The 17579-nt window shown below is 51.0% G+C and overlaps 1 long non-coding RNA gene and 1 other non-coding gene across 2 annotated transcripts in view; both read right to left on the bottom strand.

Annotated features, from left to right (window-relative positions):
- LOC125759076 (uncharacterized) overlaps nucleotides 1-17579 on the bottom strand; it is a 365173-nt gene that overhangs the window by 32551 nt on the left and 315043 nt on the right. The window lies entirely within an intron of this gene.
- On the bottom strand, nucleotides 17451-17522 carry Trnas-cga (transfer RNA serine (anticodon CGA)). Its single transcript has one exon. It is a non-coding gene; the product is annotated as a tRNA-Ser (tRNA).

The raw sequence follows: 17579 nt of genomic DNA, 5'->3' as shown, positions 1-17579 counted from the left end.
TTTGGAAGACAGCGCCAGGACGTGGTTCGAGAACAGGGAGTCTACGCTGACAACGTGGGACATCTTCCGGACCAGCTTCCTCGCAGCATTCACAAGCGTCGTGCGAAAAGAAAGGGCCGCCGCTTTTTTTCATTCGGGAGCTGGACACGGGTCCAGCTCCCGAATGAAAAAGTGACAATCTTCGCGGAAGAAATGGCTAGACTCTTCCGCCACACCGACCCTAACATGACCGAGGAGAAGAAGGTCCGTTTCCTCATGCGAGGAGTAAGGCAAGAGCTCTTCGCTGGGCTCATGCGGAACCCACCCAAGACAGTCCAGGAATTTGTCTCCGAGGCCACAACAATCGAGAGCACGTTGGAAATGCGCACCCGGCAATACAACCGCAGCTTCTCGACCACAAGCTACGCCGACGTTCAAGCGCTAGGATCCACCGACCTGCGTGAGACGATTCGAGCAATCGTGCAAGAGGAGCTGCGAAAACTTCTACCTTCGTCGCAACCTCAAGTAGATTCCATCGCCGACGTCGTGCGCCAGCAGATCCAGCATTCACTCGGTGCGCCTCAGCTAGTAGAGCCGCAGCCGCAAGCTATGAGCTATGCTGCTGCAGCCCGCCGTCATGCTCCTCCTCCACGCCCACGCCAAGACGACACACCGCCACAGTACCGTCGCCAGACGCCGCCGCCGCCACCGACGCCCTACCGTCCACCTGTCGGCCAGACGCCGGCGCCGCCACCGACGCCCTACCGCCCACCTGTCGGCCAGCGCTACACCCCGAGGAAGACCGATGTCTGGCGCACCCCTGACAACCGCCCGCTCTGCTACCACTGCGGGGAGGCCGGCCACACGTACCGCCGCTGCCAGCACCGTAAGATGGGGCTACGCGGATTCGCCGTCAACGCGCCGCGCCCGCAGCCAGGCGAACGGCCTCGCGACATCGACGACTACCTCACCGGAACACAGTGGCAAGAACGACGACCTTCCCGCTCGCCGTCGCCCGGCCGTTACATGTCACCGCACCGCCGGCAGTACACTGGCCCAAACCGGGGCCGGTCGCCTAGCCCGTATCCGGGAAACTAAGGGCAGCAACCGATGGAGGTGCGGTTGCTGCACGACGAAATGCTGAAGATCCTCCGCGGCCGCCGACGACGACAACGCGACGAGACCTGCAGAACACTACGCGAAGCAGACGAAGCCCTGCCGACGAAACCTCGCGGATTGAAGAAGACCCGACGACGCAACATAGAAGCAGCGGAACATACCGACGCAGCCGTGACCCGACGCCGCGACCCAACCGCAACGCAAGACGACGAACTAGCGACCTCGACGTTATCATCGACGGCCACAACGTCACCGCTCTCGTCGACACTGGGGCCGACTATTCCGTCGTCAGTGGGCCATTCGCCACCAAGCTGAAGAAAGTAAAGACCGCTTGGAGTGGACCCGAAATCCGGACAGCTGGAGGCCACCTGATAACGCCGATTGGTGTCTGCACGGCGAGAGTCACCATCAATAACCGAACTTATCCTGCGAGCTTTGTAATCCTACAAAACTGCTCCAGGGATGTGATACTTGGAATGGACTTCCTAAGTGACCATGGCGCCGTCATCGACCTGAGGTCTGAGTCGATAACACTGACCTCAGACAAAGCGCTCCCGCCCCACGCGATGCCAGGCAACCATGCATTGAATGTGATAGAAGAGCAGGTGACCATTCCGCCGCGCTCCAGCGTCATTATTTCCGTCGGCACCGAAAAACCTACGAACCTTGAAGGCGTCATCGAGGGCGATCAGCACCTACTCCTGAACCGTCAAATTTGCGTCGCACGAGGTATAGCCGAGCTGCGTGACGGTAAAGCAAAGGTAGTGCTGACAAACTTCAGCCACGAATATAGGCACGTCAACTTTGGTACGACGGTTGCCTACATCGACGAATGTGTAGCCGCCAGCGATGCTTTCGCCCTCTTCTATGCTGCCGAACCTGCTTCGACGAATAGAGGTCCCGAACCGGATTTTGACATCAACCCGAGCCTTCCGAAGGCCAAGCAAGACCAGCTCAAAACCCTGCTCCTGCAATACAAGGACTGTTTCTCGTTGTCATCGCGGGTCCAACAAACGCCCCTTGCAAAGCACCGCATTATAACAGAAGAAAATTCTCGACCACTCCGTCAGAGCCCCTACAGAGTTTCCACTCGAGAGCGCGACGCAATAAAGAAACAAGTCGACGAGATGCTACGCGACAACATCATCCAGCCGTCCAAGAGTCCGTGGGCGTCACCCGTGGTGTTAGTGAAGAAGAAGGACGGGACACTGCGCTTCTGCGTTGATTATCGGCGCCTGAACAAAATCACGAAGAAGGACGTGTACCCCCTCCCACGAATAGACAACACCCTGGATCGACTTCACAACGCGACGTACTTTTCGTCGATGGACCCCAAGACCAGCTACTGGCAAATCGAAGTCGACGAGAGAGACCGAGAAAAGACTGCCTTTATAACACCCGACGGCCTGTTTGAGTTCAAGGTCATGCCTTTCGGTCTTTGCTCGGCACCTGCGACGTTCCAGCGTGTCATGGACACCGTACTGGCCGGATTGAAGTGGCAGACGTGCCTAGTGTATTTGGACGACGTCGTCGTGTTTTCCTCGACCTTCGACGAGCATCTCCGGCGGCTTGAGGCAGTACTTCAAGCAATCAAGGCCTCTGGACTGACCCTGAAGCCAGAAAAGTGCCGATTCGCGTACGACGAGCTCTTGTTTCTGGGTCATGTGATCAGCAAGTCTGGAGTGCGCCCAGACCCGCGGAAAACAGCTGCCATCGCCGACTTCGCGCCACCCACCGACAAGAAGGCCGTGCGCCGATTTCTCGGCCTATGCGCCTATTACAGACGCTTCATCAAAAACTTTTCACGTATCGCCGAACCACTGACGCTTCTCACGAAGAATAACGTGGAATTCAGGTGGGAAACGGCGCAAGTGCAAGCCTTTCAAGAACTTAAACGACGCCTGCAGGCGCCACCCATACTAGCGCATTTCGACGATTGCGCCGATACGGAAATACACACCGACGCAAGCAGCGTAGGACTCGGTGCCGTCCTTGTGCAAAAGACTGACGGGCTTGAAAGGGTTATCAGTTATGCTAGCCGGTCACTATCCAAGGCAGAAGCAAACTATTCCACAACAGAAAAGGAATGCCTTGCCATCCTCTGGGCTACGTCAAAGTTTCGCCCCTACCTCTATGGCAGGCCCTTCAAAGTTGTCAGTGATCATCACGCCTTATGTTGGCTAGCTAACTTGAAGGACCCTTCAGGTCGTCTCGCACGATGGAGTCTGAGGCTTCAAGAATTCGATATTACCGTCGTGTACAAGTCCGGACGAAAACACTCTGACGCCGACTGCCTGTCTCGTGCCCCTGTCGACGCGCCGCCGCAAGACGACGACGATGACTGCTTCCTCGGAACTATAAGTGCCGACGACTTCGCCGAAAGGCAACGGGCCGACGCGGAACTGGGGAGCCTTATTGAGTACCTCGAGTGCAAGACCACCGTTGTTCCGAAGGTATTCTAGCGAGGACTGCCGTCGTTTTTCTTACGGAACGGCGTTCTCCTGAAGAAGAACTTCTCGCCCCTTCGAACCGACTACCTTCTCGTCGTGCCCTCATCATTGCGACCAGAATTCCTCCAGGCCCTACACGACGACCCGACGGCTGGACACCTCGGTGTTTCCCGCACGCTCGCCAGAATACAGGAAAAATACTACTGGCCACGCCTTGCTGCCGACGTCGCCCACTACGTTAAGATTTGCCGAGATTGCCAGCGACGGAAGACACCGCCAACTGGGCCAGCGGGACTTCTGCAGCCAATCGAACCACCTCACCGGCCGTTCCAGCAAATCGGGATGGACCTACTGGGGCCGTTCCCGACGTCGACTTCCGGCAACAAGTGGATCGTCGTAGCAACTGACTACCTCACTCGCTACGCCGAGACAAAGGCCTTGCCCAAAGGCAGTGCCGCCGAGGTAGCCAAGTTCTTCGTGGAGAACATCGTCTTGCGTCATGGCGCCCCAGAGGTCCTCATCACAGACAGAGGTACCGCCTTTACTGCTGACTTAACTCAGGCGATCTTCAAATACAGCGAGACGAGCCACCGCCGCACCACCGCCTACCATCCACAGACCAATGGCCTCACCGAACGTCTAAATAAGACCATCGCCGACATGCTGGCCATGTACGTCGACGTTGAGCACAAGACGTGGGACGCCGTCCTTCCGTACGTGACCTTCGCTTACAACACGGCCGTCCAAGAAACGACGCAGATGACGCCGTACAAGTTGGTCTACGGAAGGAGCGCGGCGACGACGCTCGACGCCATGCTACCGAACGTCACCGACGAAGAAAATCTCGACGCCGCCGCTTACTTACGTGCCGAAGAAGCTCGACAGCTCGCCCGCCTGCGCATCAAGACCCAGCAGAACACCGACAGCCGTCGCTACAATCTTCGACGACGCTTCGTGGAGTACCAGCCCGGCGACCGTGTCTGGGTCTGGACACCAATACGACGACGCGGACTGAGCGAGAAGCTTCTGCGACGATACTTCGGACCGTACAGGGTACTTCGACGTCTCGGCGCACTCGACTACGAGGTTGTCCCCGACGGCATCACGAACTCTCAGAGGCGCCGAGCTCGACCCGAGGTCGTGCATGTGGTGCGCCTTAAACCGTACTATGCACGTTAACGCACCAGAGAACTCTAATGTTTGCTTTCTTTAGTACTGCATTTATTCAGGTTCTGTTTTCAAGCATCGGGACGATGCTTTTTCAGAGGGGGGCATTGCCGCGCGTCTTATGTTTCATGAGTTGAAGCTACACGCTCCAAGACTGTCAGCAACGCTCAGCGCAAACCGCGCCACATTGTTCACGAAACTTCCCGATCATTGTAGATGGTTTTGTTAAGATTGCGCGCCGCGCGCGAATGTTCCAGCTTTGTCGAGAGATAACGCCGCCACCAGCGATATCGCTGGAAAGTTCGATAGCGCCTGTATAAAAGCCGACACGCTTGACCGCTTGTCAGTTGATCGACGGTCGACGCTCTGTTCGCCGCTATCTGTTTATTGCTGTAGCTGGAGTTTCATTTTCCCGGCCACAAGTTGTTGTTGTTTGTGGCTATGTAGAGGAAGAGTCGCAACCCAGTCGGGAGCACGGCGCAGCGTCTTGGGGGGGGGGGGGGGGGGGAAGGGAAATGAAAGAGGATAGTGGTGTGTAGGATGTGATTGTGTCTCGTTCGCCGTGGCAGGAGCAGCAGGGAAGACGGCAGCAAGGGCAGGGGCGGCAAGTTCCCGGCTCATCTGTAGGCGGCTATTCCCGTCTCGTCCAGGAACTCCACCAGGCTCCGGAGTGCTCTAATAAAGAGTTTCATCTCGGACGTGCTGACTGCTGCCTTCGTCGACGTCACGACCACGTGACAATATTCACTGGCATGACGATTCACTCCACGCGGACGTTCGTTCTCCTCCGCAGTCGGTCATCACATGTCTCCTCGGCGACCCTCTTCAAACTTGTCACTGCTCCCGCGGCGTCATCTCTTGATACTTTACTCGCAGCACTATATCATCAAACAACACACCTTCTGCGGTCGAGCGAACGATGCTATCACTAGAACAACGTAACTTCTTCGTTGACTAATTTCTCCCTGAGTGGCTCTCCGTCGCCGCGCGCTTGCATTGCCTGTATCGGCTCGCGCCTGGGAGACCAGGAAAAGCTCTCCCAGGCGCGAGCCGATACAGGCAATGCAAGCGCGCGGCGACGGAGAGTCACTCAGTGAGAAATTAGTCAACGAAGAAGTTACGTTGTTCTAGTGATAGCATCGTTCGCTCGACCGCAGAAGGTGTGTTGTTTGATGATATAGTGCTGCGAGTAAAGTATCAAGAGATGACGCCGCGGGAGCAGTGACAAGTTTTGAAGAGGGTCGCCGAGGAGACATGTGATGACCGACTGCGGAGGAGAACGAACGTCCGCGTGGAGTGAATCGTCATGCCAGTGAATATTGTCACGTGGTCGTGACGTCGACGAAGGCAGCAGTCAGCACGTCCGAGATGAAACTCTTTATTAGAGCACTCCGGAGCCTGGTGGAGTTCCTGGACGAGACGGGAATAGCCGCCTACAGATGAGCCGGGAACTTGCCGCCCCTGCCCTTGCTGCCGTCTTCCCTGCTGCTCCTGCCACGGCGAACGAGACACAATCACATCCTACACACCACTATCCTCTTTCATTTCCCTTCCCCCCCCCCCCCCCCAAGACGCTGCGCCGTGCTCCCGACTGGGTTGCGACTCTTCCTCTACATAGCCACAAACAACAACAACTTGTGGCCGGGAAAATGAAACTCCAGCTACAGCAATAAACAGATAGCGGCGAACAGAGCGTCGACCGTCGATCAACTGACAAGCGGTCAAGCGTGTCGGCTTTTATACAGGCGCTATCGAACTTTCCAGCGATATCGCTGGTGGCGGCGTTATCTCTCGACAAAGCTGGAACATTCGCGCGCGGCGCGCAATCTTAACAAAACCATCTACAATGATCGGGAAGTTTCGTGAACAATGTGGCGCGGTTTGCGCTGAGCGTTGCTGGGTTCGGGAAAGGGGAAGGCGCGTATGATTCATCTGTGCGTAGCGCAGCGAAAGCTGGGGAAAGGACGAGATTCTCTCACCGATTCGTCTGCGGAATCAGACGGCTCCGCCGGCGCTGCTTTGCTTTCTCGAATATCCCGATCTTTCGCGTGCGTTGGCCGAGTCGGTGGCGTCTTCTGTGGAGAGGGTAAAGGCCCGAACACACGTACGCGTTGCAGCGCGTCAACGCGTGACTGCGCGCCCTCTCTCCCCATAGGGAGAGGGCGCGACGCCGCGTCAAAAAAATACTTCAATGCGAAGGTCAGTAGACACAGTCACCGAAGTGCGGATGGTTGGAGCAGAATGGAGAGCCAAGTCCAAAAATCACAGCATATCCACGGAGTAAACGATGATGAGTGGGCGAAGCTGCGGAGGTTCATCGGTAAACCGTGAATCTTCCGTGAATTCTGCCCAGTACATCATCACCGACGTGAGATCGGGCGCGTTTATACTAAAGGTTCGATGAGTTATGACGACTTGCAGCTCACTTTAATTTTACATGTACGCTGTGAATTTTCATTGTTTAGAAAACCATTGCTTTAGAAAACATCTGGCGTCTTTCGTTAAGCAGCTGGCGTCTTTTCGTTTTGCTTTAGAAACATCTGGCGTTCTTTCGTTTTGCTTTTACAAAACATCTGGCCTCTTTCGTTGGTTTATTTCATCAATCAACGGCGTTTTGAACAAAATTTTTATTGTTTAATCACGCACAGGAGAAATCTCACCAGGCACTACCTTGGAGGTAAAGATTGGCTGCTAATGGGAATGAGAGACAGAAGAAGTCGGCTTTTAGCTAACGCTGCGAATTTTTTATTGTTCAACAACGCACAGGAAAAATCTCCCACCGGCATCACCTTGGAGGTCAAAGCGTAAGACTGGTTACGCACTACGACTACTACGACTACGACTACGACTACGAGGGACGAACGGGTGCCGCCTTAAGGAGCTTCGCCCCTAAAAGTCACGCGTTGACGCGCTGCAACGCGTACGTGTGTTCGGGCCTTAAGGGGCGCGCTCTTGATGCCTTTTTATACTTGTTTTTTCGATGCGCGCGCTCTGTCCCGCACGAACCGTCGGCGCCAGGCTTTCATGCCGTGGTTCGAAATCGGCGACGCGCTTAGTTAAGCGCTCGTTCGTGACAAACATCGTGCACAAGTCCACTTTCGTAGAGGCCCGCGCCTTTCCTGCAGCTGCCAGTGCAGAATTAGTTGTCTGGCGCCCGCACGAAGGGGAAATAGCAGCCGCGAACTTCATTCATCTCCTCGCAGCAAAGCTGTGTAAAGCGCTGTCGTCTGCTCGGCTTCCCTCACGTACTGTCGGCGGCTCCCGCTAGGTGGCTATCAGTGGGCGCTAACATTGGGCGCTAACATTGAGAGCTAACATTGGGCGCTAACAATGAGCTAACATTAAATTATGGGCGCTAACATTGAGAGAGGAATACAGCAAAGTGGATCAGAGAAAAAGAAAGTAGTATCCAGTATCCTACCTGACATTAAGATCTTAAAAAATGAGATGACCAGGTGCGCGTAATGTATAGGACAGACAACCGGTGGCCAGTCAGAGCAACGGAATGGATACCAGAGATGAAGCCGAGGACGGCAAAGAGTTACACGGGGTGACGAATCTAAGAAATTTGCAGACATAGAATGGCATTAGCTCGCGCATTGTCGGGCATATTAGCGATCATTGGGAGAGGCCTTTGTCCTGCTGTGGACAAAAATAAAATGCTGTTGCTTATGATAGTGGCGTTAAGGAAAAGGTAAAGGTTGGCACATTGACAAGACCAAATCCAAGAGTATGGACTTCATTTTAGTTCTATTTTATCACTATGCGTTACGCATCAAGCACAAGAAAAAAGAAAACAGCGAAGACCGCACAGTGAACCAACTACTTGAACGTCCATTAGATTTCAAACTTACGAGAAGCGACACTTCTGTACCGCTTGTCACTCGACACAGCGTGCGCAAGTGCTCTCAGGTAAGTGTTCTCACGGGACGCCACTTGTCGTGGAGATACAAACGGACTCAATCTAGTACTTGAGTGCATCAAGCACCCAGCTCAGAATGTGTCTGGAAGAAGTGTACCATGCTCTTAAAGTCAAGAGTTGTACGGAAACCCGTCTGGTCGGCAACACACATGAGAACAGTTAAAAACGGACACCAACCACGAAACATTATATTAATCAAAGACGTTTCGGCTCTCGCGAGGAAGCCTTGATCACAATAATGATCAGGGCGAAAATGGGCCGGTTATGTTCACTTTAAGATGTGACCTACATAGAAACGGAGGTTGCTGTCATTACGATTAAGTGTGTGCTCAGTGGTCTGAGCCACTGAGTACACACTTAATCAGAAATTCGAGAAGTCGAAAAATCAAGTTCTTCTTTTTCCATTACTTTTGCGTTATCTCAGACTCTTTCATGTCAGGTTGCTTCTGCGCGTTGATCTGAAGCGTTCAATGATAGATTCTTATTTCGTCTATGCGGGAAATTGCCTGTCTTGCCGACGTAACTTCAACCACAGTGCGCATGGGATGCTGTAGACAACGCCTGGGAATTTGTTCCTTTGGGCAGCTTGTCTTTTACGTTCACAAGACAGCGCCTTCACTTTTTTGTTGACACATGCTTTACCTGTAGCCACAATCTTTTTGAGAGTGAACACGGGAGCGCATGGCTTTCCGAGCGCAGCGAGAAGCATGGCTCAGGCGCAGTGCGTCCGGCGTGCGAGAATTCTGCCGTCGCGCGCATTGCGTCAGGCAGCAAGCGCGTGTCGTCTGCTGCACGCGTACTGCAGTAAGAAAGCCATGTGCTTCAATGTGGTAACAATGTTGAATATGCAATTACATGCCAAACGATGCACGAATAAACTTGAAAATATGTTATATTTTGCTGGCGTTCTCAAAATCATAATTTATCTTTAGCTAGGTGCTTTCCCCGACACACATTTTGTGTTCCAGCATGACCTGGCGACCGCACACACTGAAAAAGTTCTTCTGGGCGGCTTGAACGTTTGTGAAATATATGGGGAAGATACCCAAAAGCAGCCATGGCGCGACACCCTGTTTATGCGGCGGCTGCAGACGATCTCTAGGTAGCCGTTCTGGAAGAGTGGGAGAATCTTCGAGCGCATCATAACTTTGTGCCAGCGCTGTACTTCTCAATCACTGCCCTCTAGAGTGGCAGGAGTGTTCTTTGCAAAGGGGGACATGACAAAATACTGATGTAGCCGGGGGTCTGCCCATAGGACCGGGGAGCAGCCTGGCCTCAGGGAGAAGCCGAGTTCAGGAGCCGGAGCTGATAACAGGAACGTTTATTTACATGATGAGTTGGTAGCGTGTCGTAGCGTCGTCTAGCGACGCTGCGTCGCGTCGACGTAGCCTCGACATGGCCTGTCGAAGCCTCGTGGTAGCTTGTGTACGCTTAATAGTATACGTTGTCGGGCTAGTTGGTTCATAATCTTCAAAATTGGCTAGCGCGAAAATGGACAAGGACTGAGAAGGAACACTGATGTACAGGACAGGCGCCTGTCCTGTACATCAGTGTTCCTTCTCAGTCCTTGTCCATTTTCGCGCTAGCCAATTTTGAAGATTGTGGACGCTTGCTTGGAGCGTCTCGATGCTCGCGTTAAAAAGTCTGGACCTTCCCAGGATTCCTTGCTGGAGGAAACAATCAAGTCCAGGACAGTCCAATAAACGCGTTGGCTTCATCTCCGCCCACTAAACGAAAAGTAAGCACCGCCTCCTTCGCACTCCAGGAAAGAGAGAAGCGGCGCACCTGGACGACGGACAGCGCCTGGGAGGCGAACAAAAGACACTATACACACAAAGAAGGGATCCGGGCGGTGCACATTCCTGGAAACAGCCTGCGTTATCAGGCGTGCTGTCAGGTGCAGTAGTTCCTTGCCTCGATAGCGCCGTCGGCGCAGCTGACGGCTAGCTCCTAGTCGGGTCCCAAAGCCACAAAGGGACCATACACACAATGAACGCATCACTGCAACGCACATTCCTGAAATCTGGCCGTGATGTCAAGTGTGTTGACAGCTGCAAGTCTTTCCTTGCCTCGATGCGTCGCCGGTGCAGGTGACAGCCAGCTCCTAGTCGGGCCACAAAGTCGCAGGCACCGCGTAGTGTGGGAAAGGTGCCCGATGAGGAATCTCCGGCGCTCGGCTAATTGTTCGGTGCATCTCCCAGAAGCTTGAACAAAGCAGTGCACAAGCGACCGCCTCCTCCGAGCAGCCTGGACTGCTTATAGTTCATCTTCAGGCCATAAAAGCGTCAAACTCAGCCAAGCGTGTGCAAGGCGATTGACGAGGTGCACTGACAGCCCTGAAGGGTTCAGGATACAAGTGCAGTGTTGTCGCCGCATCTGGTGTGTTTCGGGGAACGTCGAGGTCGAAGAAAGCAGGGCTGATGCCGCCGTACCGTTCCGAGGATCAAGCGGCGCCAAGCCGTGAAGTCCGATCATGACAATACTAATACAACATAAACTTATTATAGTTTACTGATACTACTTCCTTAAAGGAGTACTGACACGATTTTGAAGTGCAGCAAAACTGACGTTTTTGGTTTCCTTGGCATGTAGTATTAACGCTCTCCCCACACCGCATCCGGGAAACACGTATAAATATTTAAGTTTGATTTTAACGTTTTCATCTCCCAGCATCTGCAAGGCAGCTTCACCGCATGGAAAGCCCTATGACGTTTCATGTCAGCTCACTTGGTTTGCGAAGTCTGGGTTCTGCATGCAGCCTAAATCACAGAAATCGCTGTCGGAGGCACTGGACGACAGTTCACTCATCATGAACCACGTTCGACTGACAGCAAAGGACAGCAGGTGCATATTTCGTGGGTTGCAGTCTGCCCGTGACGTCACGTGCAGACTTGACACGTCACTATGAAGCCGCCCTCTCGAAACCGAAACCGAAACTGCTGGTTGAAAAAATATATGCAATGCATCCCCAGGCACCACGACACTCTTTTTAGGGTTCTCGACACCCGTTCTTTCATTTAGAGCAACAACCCGCAAAATTTTAAAATTCATGTCAGTACTCCTTTAAGCGTATTAATCTTTTGTCAAACGTGCACCAAATAACATTTCGGATGTTTGTGTTTATCTGCCTGTTCATTGTACGGCCACAAGAACACAGGAGAAAGAAAAATACGAAAACTAGGTCACGCGCCAAGCATACGAAGCACGCCTTTTGTACTGAAAGCATCCAAATTTTAGTTGCCGTCATAATACGATCACCACTGAGGCCGAAAAACAGCTAGCAGATGACACGCGTCCACTCCGGTGACGTGATGCGCGCGAAGGGAAGCTACCCTCCTCACGCATGCGCGCAAATACTGTGACGTGTCGCTTAACGGCGCCAGCAGTACAGAAAACCACGCGCTCCTGTGTTCCCTCCCAAAATGATTGCGACTGTATGCTGTAGGGGCGTAGAACCCAGGAACATACGGCAGAGGAGTAGCACAATTCATGTACCAAGAGCACCATGTTCTAGCTCTACATCGGTCTTTCTCACTTGCCAGGGGGCTAGAGTACTTGCTTGCCTTACGCTCACAGCACTGTGAAGAACTCATAGCGTATCAATACTCCTGTCTTAAAATGTTTGGTTTATTCTCGTCCCTGCGGTTCCTTTTTACTTTATTAAACTTTTCACTCACTCACTCAAGACGCCGTATGAAAAAAAAACATAACCGTCGTCCACGAGGGGCAGCAAACACAACTGTTTTATTGCGATAGCAGTTATATGGACAGTCTCGACGGGTTTTTGCCTTCGCCGTTGCCGTCGCCGTTATCTCCTTCCGGTATGAAGTCCAAATTGATAAGATCCCCCCCGCACATTGTTGTTCTACCGCGGGTAAAAGCGCGCGAGCGGGGGCGACGAACGCGTCCGAAGCAGAGATCAAACGAGCCGGCCCGTTTCCGTCGCTCGGAGGGTGCATGCGATAACATCACCCCGCTCGGGAGGCCTGCCGTCAAAGCAGACAGGAAACGCCCCGCCTGCCTTTGACGACCATGAAAAAAGACTCGAGGTGGGGGGCGGGGGGGGGGTTGTCGCGCGAGCAGCCACTACTTTGAACTTAGGATCTAAGGGCGCGGTTGCGATCGCTGGCGCGCGCACTATCTCGAAAGCCATCACAGCGGGCGGCTCGTATACCCTTCTACGTGCTGCGCTCTCGACGTGAAGTGACTATGCGGAGAGCACCTCTCCCTGGAGCGGCCGTATTCTCTTACACTAGCGTTTTGTAGTTACGCGAGATCGAACACAAAACAGTTAGCTGCCAGCCTCACTTCGTCTAACACTACAATTTGTTGCTATCACATTCATTGCTTCGCCCTTGCGGTGAAACTGACTTTTATTATTTACCATAAAAAATCATTGTACACATCTCGCTTATCGACAAGTGCGACGCAAGGAGACTAAGCCACGTTGTTCTCCTCGAAAGCTGACAACATTGTTCTCTTCCAACAAGGATAAATCAGACGCTCAACTTGTTTTTGTTTATTCCAAACATATAGGCGGTAAAAAAAAAGAAGAAGAAAACTGCAACCATCGGCTAATGAAAAGTCGATTCCACGTGTCACCTAACTTTAGAGCACGGAATGACAAACGCGACGGCTTTAAGAAAAACACTATCGTTTGAGTACGAGTTTGATGTACTCATCTCAACTCGATTAAGGCCACTAAGTATAGTGGGCATTCTTTCCTGTGCTAAAGGGACCTATGTTGTGATCACAGTTTTTCATTTCTGCTTCAAACAAAGATATTTATTCTTCACAGTATAAAGCGCAACGGTATATCTTGTGATAACCAAAAGCACTACTTATAAATGACAAAAAGTCTAATCTTCATCGGAACATCCTAGTCGGTGCCTTAAGATTTTGAAAAGGCCTTTGAAAAAGTTCCGCATGAACGGCCTCTTTTAAATCTTTCTCTCTTGCGCCTTAATCCTCTTGCTTTTGTTTATACTGGCTGCGTAAAATCTTGATTAAAAGACAGCAGTTTGTGTATACGCCAACAACCACTCCGCATTTAGAAGCTCTATACTTTCCAGAGTGAACCAAGGCGCAGTCCTGGGAACCCATCTCTTCCTTATGCGTATATGTTAATAATCTACCTGCTGAGCTCTCTTCTAACATTCGTCTTTTCGCGGACGATTGTGCCGTATTTCGCCGACTCTTTACTAGTTCTGATAATCACGTATTACAAGATGATCTTGACAATGTTACTACTTGGTGCAACTTGTGGCTAATATGACTAAAATCTAAAAATACTCTGCTAGTACCTTTTCATCGGCAGATGCTTCGCGATACACCGAAGTGCGTTCTCTGCAACTCAGAAGTGTCATCTATGCAATCATAGATGACACTTCTGACGCAAGTGTAACGCCAAGTACCTTGGCGTTACACTTGCGAATAGCTCTTCCTGGTCTTCCTATGTTGCGAGCATTACTAACGAAGTCAATCGCACGCTTGATTGTTTCCGCCACAACTTGCACTTTGCTACCGCATGCTTCAAATAACGAACTCATCTAACTTTCCACAGGCCTATAGGTTGAATGCGTACACTCTATTTGAGGCTCACCCCATACTGCCATTTCTAACACTCTAGAAGCAGTTCAAAGTAGCGCAGCTCGTTTCATCCATACTGATTAGTCGTATCCCTCTAATGCCCATCAGCTACAAGTAAGAACAGGAATTTCTACTCTAGATGTAACGCGTCATATTTTTAGACTATGCTTTATCACAAATGTTATCAATCTTCTCCGAGTATATCGGCCATTCTACAAGAGCACCGCATATTTTGCCGCATAAGTCACGAATATTATATCTACCTGCCGCCTGGTCACACTACCGCGCACTCTCATTATTTCTTTTTTTTATGTGACGCCCGGGACTGGAATGACCTTTCCACTGACGCTATGCACCACTGCGACCCACATCATTTCAAGACCGCCATCGACACTTCACTCATGTAATTACCCATCCCACATGTTATATACCAGATACCCGAGGGCCTCTGAGGTACTAATAAATAAATAAATCGAATCTGTAGGGACAGAAATAATAACTGGGTGTGATCTTGAAGACGGGCCACCTAATTCATTTCTCTGCAGTAGGAATAATATTTGCATGGAAATGAGCAAAATTTACTTTACCTTGACCTCAGAACGTGACTGAAGGGGTTGTTCACGATATCAGCACTCCAGTACCTCCATTTTTCTGAGGGCCTCATACCTCATTTTATATATTCCCACGAGAAGTCGTTCATTGGTCCGCAGTGGCCGAAATCTTTATTGGTGCTAAAGCTCTCCACCTACCTCAAGCAGTTCGATAAGTTCTTTTTTTTTATGACTAGCTTGTTCTCGCGCATTTTGTTAGAGGTTTTATTACCGCAGCGTGGAAGGCCAACACGCTTCCCCTCGTATCCTAGTGCGCCTTAATGACCGTTCAAAGAACTGGGTCGAGTTTTCGAACAACACGTTTCGCAAGGATTGGTATAAGGGAAATTGGCCCTCGGCAATCTCTGTTTTTTTTTTTCTATTTTTCCAAGCACCCCATATCACCCTCTCAAATTTCGTATTCCCTGGCACTTCTTCATTTGGATATATTTTTTGAAATCTTCTATATCTCACTTTTCCTTACAGACCATGGCGAAAAAACAATATTTTCGCTGCTGCACGGAGCGCGCACAGACGCACACGTGCCCCGTGCCTTACAAAAGTGCAACAGCAGGCTGTTATTTACCTCCCCGTTATTGCGTACCCTGTTCGCTTTCACCACGATGTTGGCCGGTACTTTCGCCGCTCAGAACACTTTCTTTGGAAATTTGTTCCCCGGGATTCTTGCGTTGTTTTACCGCTGGACGCAGACACGAAAGAGCGCGCCCGAGCTTACAGTCATCAAACGTGCACTGCCTCGCGTGATTAGAACGTTGACCTTGGGGGCGTTTTCATGTCCTTCACCCCGCCATAAGATCTAGAGCTTTTTTACAGCCGCGGATTGTTTTTGCTCGGGTATCCTTATTACGAGGTCGAACATGTATATACAGCTCGGAAGAGGCGTCCAATATGTACCTAGAGCTAAGCACCACTGGGGAAAGATATAATAAGGAACGGGTACGATTTCTAGCCTTTGCGAGGCGATGTAGTTTGAAAATAAGACGGGTATAGCGTCTCACAAATTCTGTGCGACGACGGAACACGGACTTGCAGCCTTACAAACGACGGGTATATATAACGTATAGCTGTACATAAGGGTGCATAATTCAGTTCAAGTTTATAGTGACCTTTTTGATGCGGAGGGCAGCTATTTTGAACGGCACAAAATAAATGGCCGCTGCAGCATGCTTTGTCGTACTGACTGGCATGTTATCATAGAAAATGGACAATATAAGACGCGTGAGTGGCAATCGCACCGATATTTTTCGCTCTTTGTGTTTCATTTTGCGACTCGGATGTCAACGTTTAAAAGCTTTCTTTGTTGTTGTTGTTCTTAAACCGAGGCCCCGCAGTGTTCTTTATTCTCAATATATTGAACGATGTTCCTGGCAAGTATAGGAATGATATTTTATCGCAAAAGCAAGAAAATTGCTTTGGTGTCCAAGCGCTTGAGCGTAATGTACTAAACAACCATCAAGACGTCGGTGATTTCTGCTATTCAAAGCGCACATGTGATACAAGAAAGTGACACGTGTTCAAACGTAATGGAAAGTCCTCCAGTGTTGCGCATGCATGAATCACGTAAAAACCGATGGACTTGGGATATGGAAAGAGCTAAGAAAATGAGAAAAAGCAAGCGCTTGAAGTAAGAGGAGGTCAGAAGCGAGTAAAGAGAAGTGAGATATGCTGAAGAGGCGTGTGCGCGGCAGATATAAGGATAGAACAGAAGTAGAAATTTTTCCACAAGAAAACAAGTCGTCAAAAGAGCACAGTACGTTTTGTTTATACCGCACACGTCTAGGAATTCTGGACACGTCCCCTTCGGCCATCTGCTAAGATGCGCGCACCAGTGCTACTATATGAACAGTATTTTTATGGTATTTCACTAGATTGGTTGAATTTAAGGAACTTTTAGTTAGCGACGCCGAGACGGTACTCCCTTCAAATGATACGTCCAAACCACTCTTCCTTCAAATCACCCTTCCCTTCAAATCATACTTCAATTACGTAGCCATAATTTCAATGCAGCGTAGTAGCAGTGGTGTGTGTGTGTGTGTGTGTGTGTGTGTGTGTGTGTGTGTGTGTGTGTGTGTGTGTGTGTGTGTGTGTGTGTGCGTGCGTGTGTGTGTGCGTGCGTGCGTGTGTGCGTGCGTGCGTGCGTGCGTGCGTGCGCGCGCACACTTGCCCAGGTCAGTCTAGAAGACTGACCGGGCCAGTGGTTCGGACGCCACAAGTTCGTGCTTTCTTAGGGATCCTGGAGCGTAAGCCTGGCAGGGTCTTCTGCCACAGGCGTCCGAATCACCGGCCAGGTCAGTCTTCCAGACTACGTTGAAAGTTAGCGCATTGTGGTGTCGTCTATCTTGCGTCCTTGTCTTCCAGCGCTGAATATGTTTTCGAATTCACTTTACCAACACGTCCAAAAAATGGCTATGCTAACATTTTGCGCGTGACCACACATATGTATCTGTATGTTAGTGAAGGAAAGAAGGTTACTTTTAAGGGCTCGTTTTTCTTTGTCAGACACAATATTATTGAGAACCAACAAACACTATTGCCAAGGAAAGTACAGGGGACGTCATTTTGTAGTAATTAGGATATAAATGTGAAGAAAGTAAAGTGGACGGAAAGATAACTTGCCGCCGGCAGGGACCGAACCTGCAACCTTCGAATATCGCGTCCGATACTCTACCACTGAGCTACGGCGGCAGTCATCCTGCCATCCACTTTATGGGGTATATATGTGCATTTAAACCTGGGAGTGTT

Source organism: Rhipicephalus sanguineus, chromosome 1 (assembly GCF_013339695.2).
Source record: "Rhipicephalus sanguineus isolate Rsan-2018 chromosome 1, BIME_Rsan_1.4, whole genome shotgun sequence".
Taxonomy (NCBI): Eukaryota; Metazoa; Arthropoda; class Arachnida; order Ixodida; family Ixodidae; genus Rhipicephalus; species Rhipicephalus sanguineus.
This window is presented reverse-complemented; position numbering and strand designations above follow the sequence as displayed.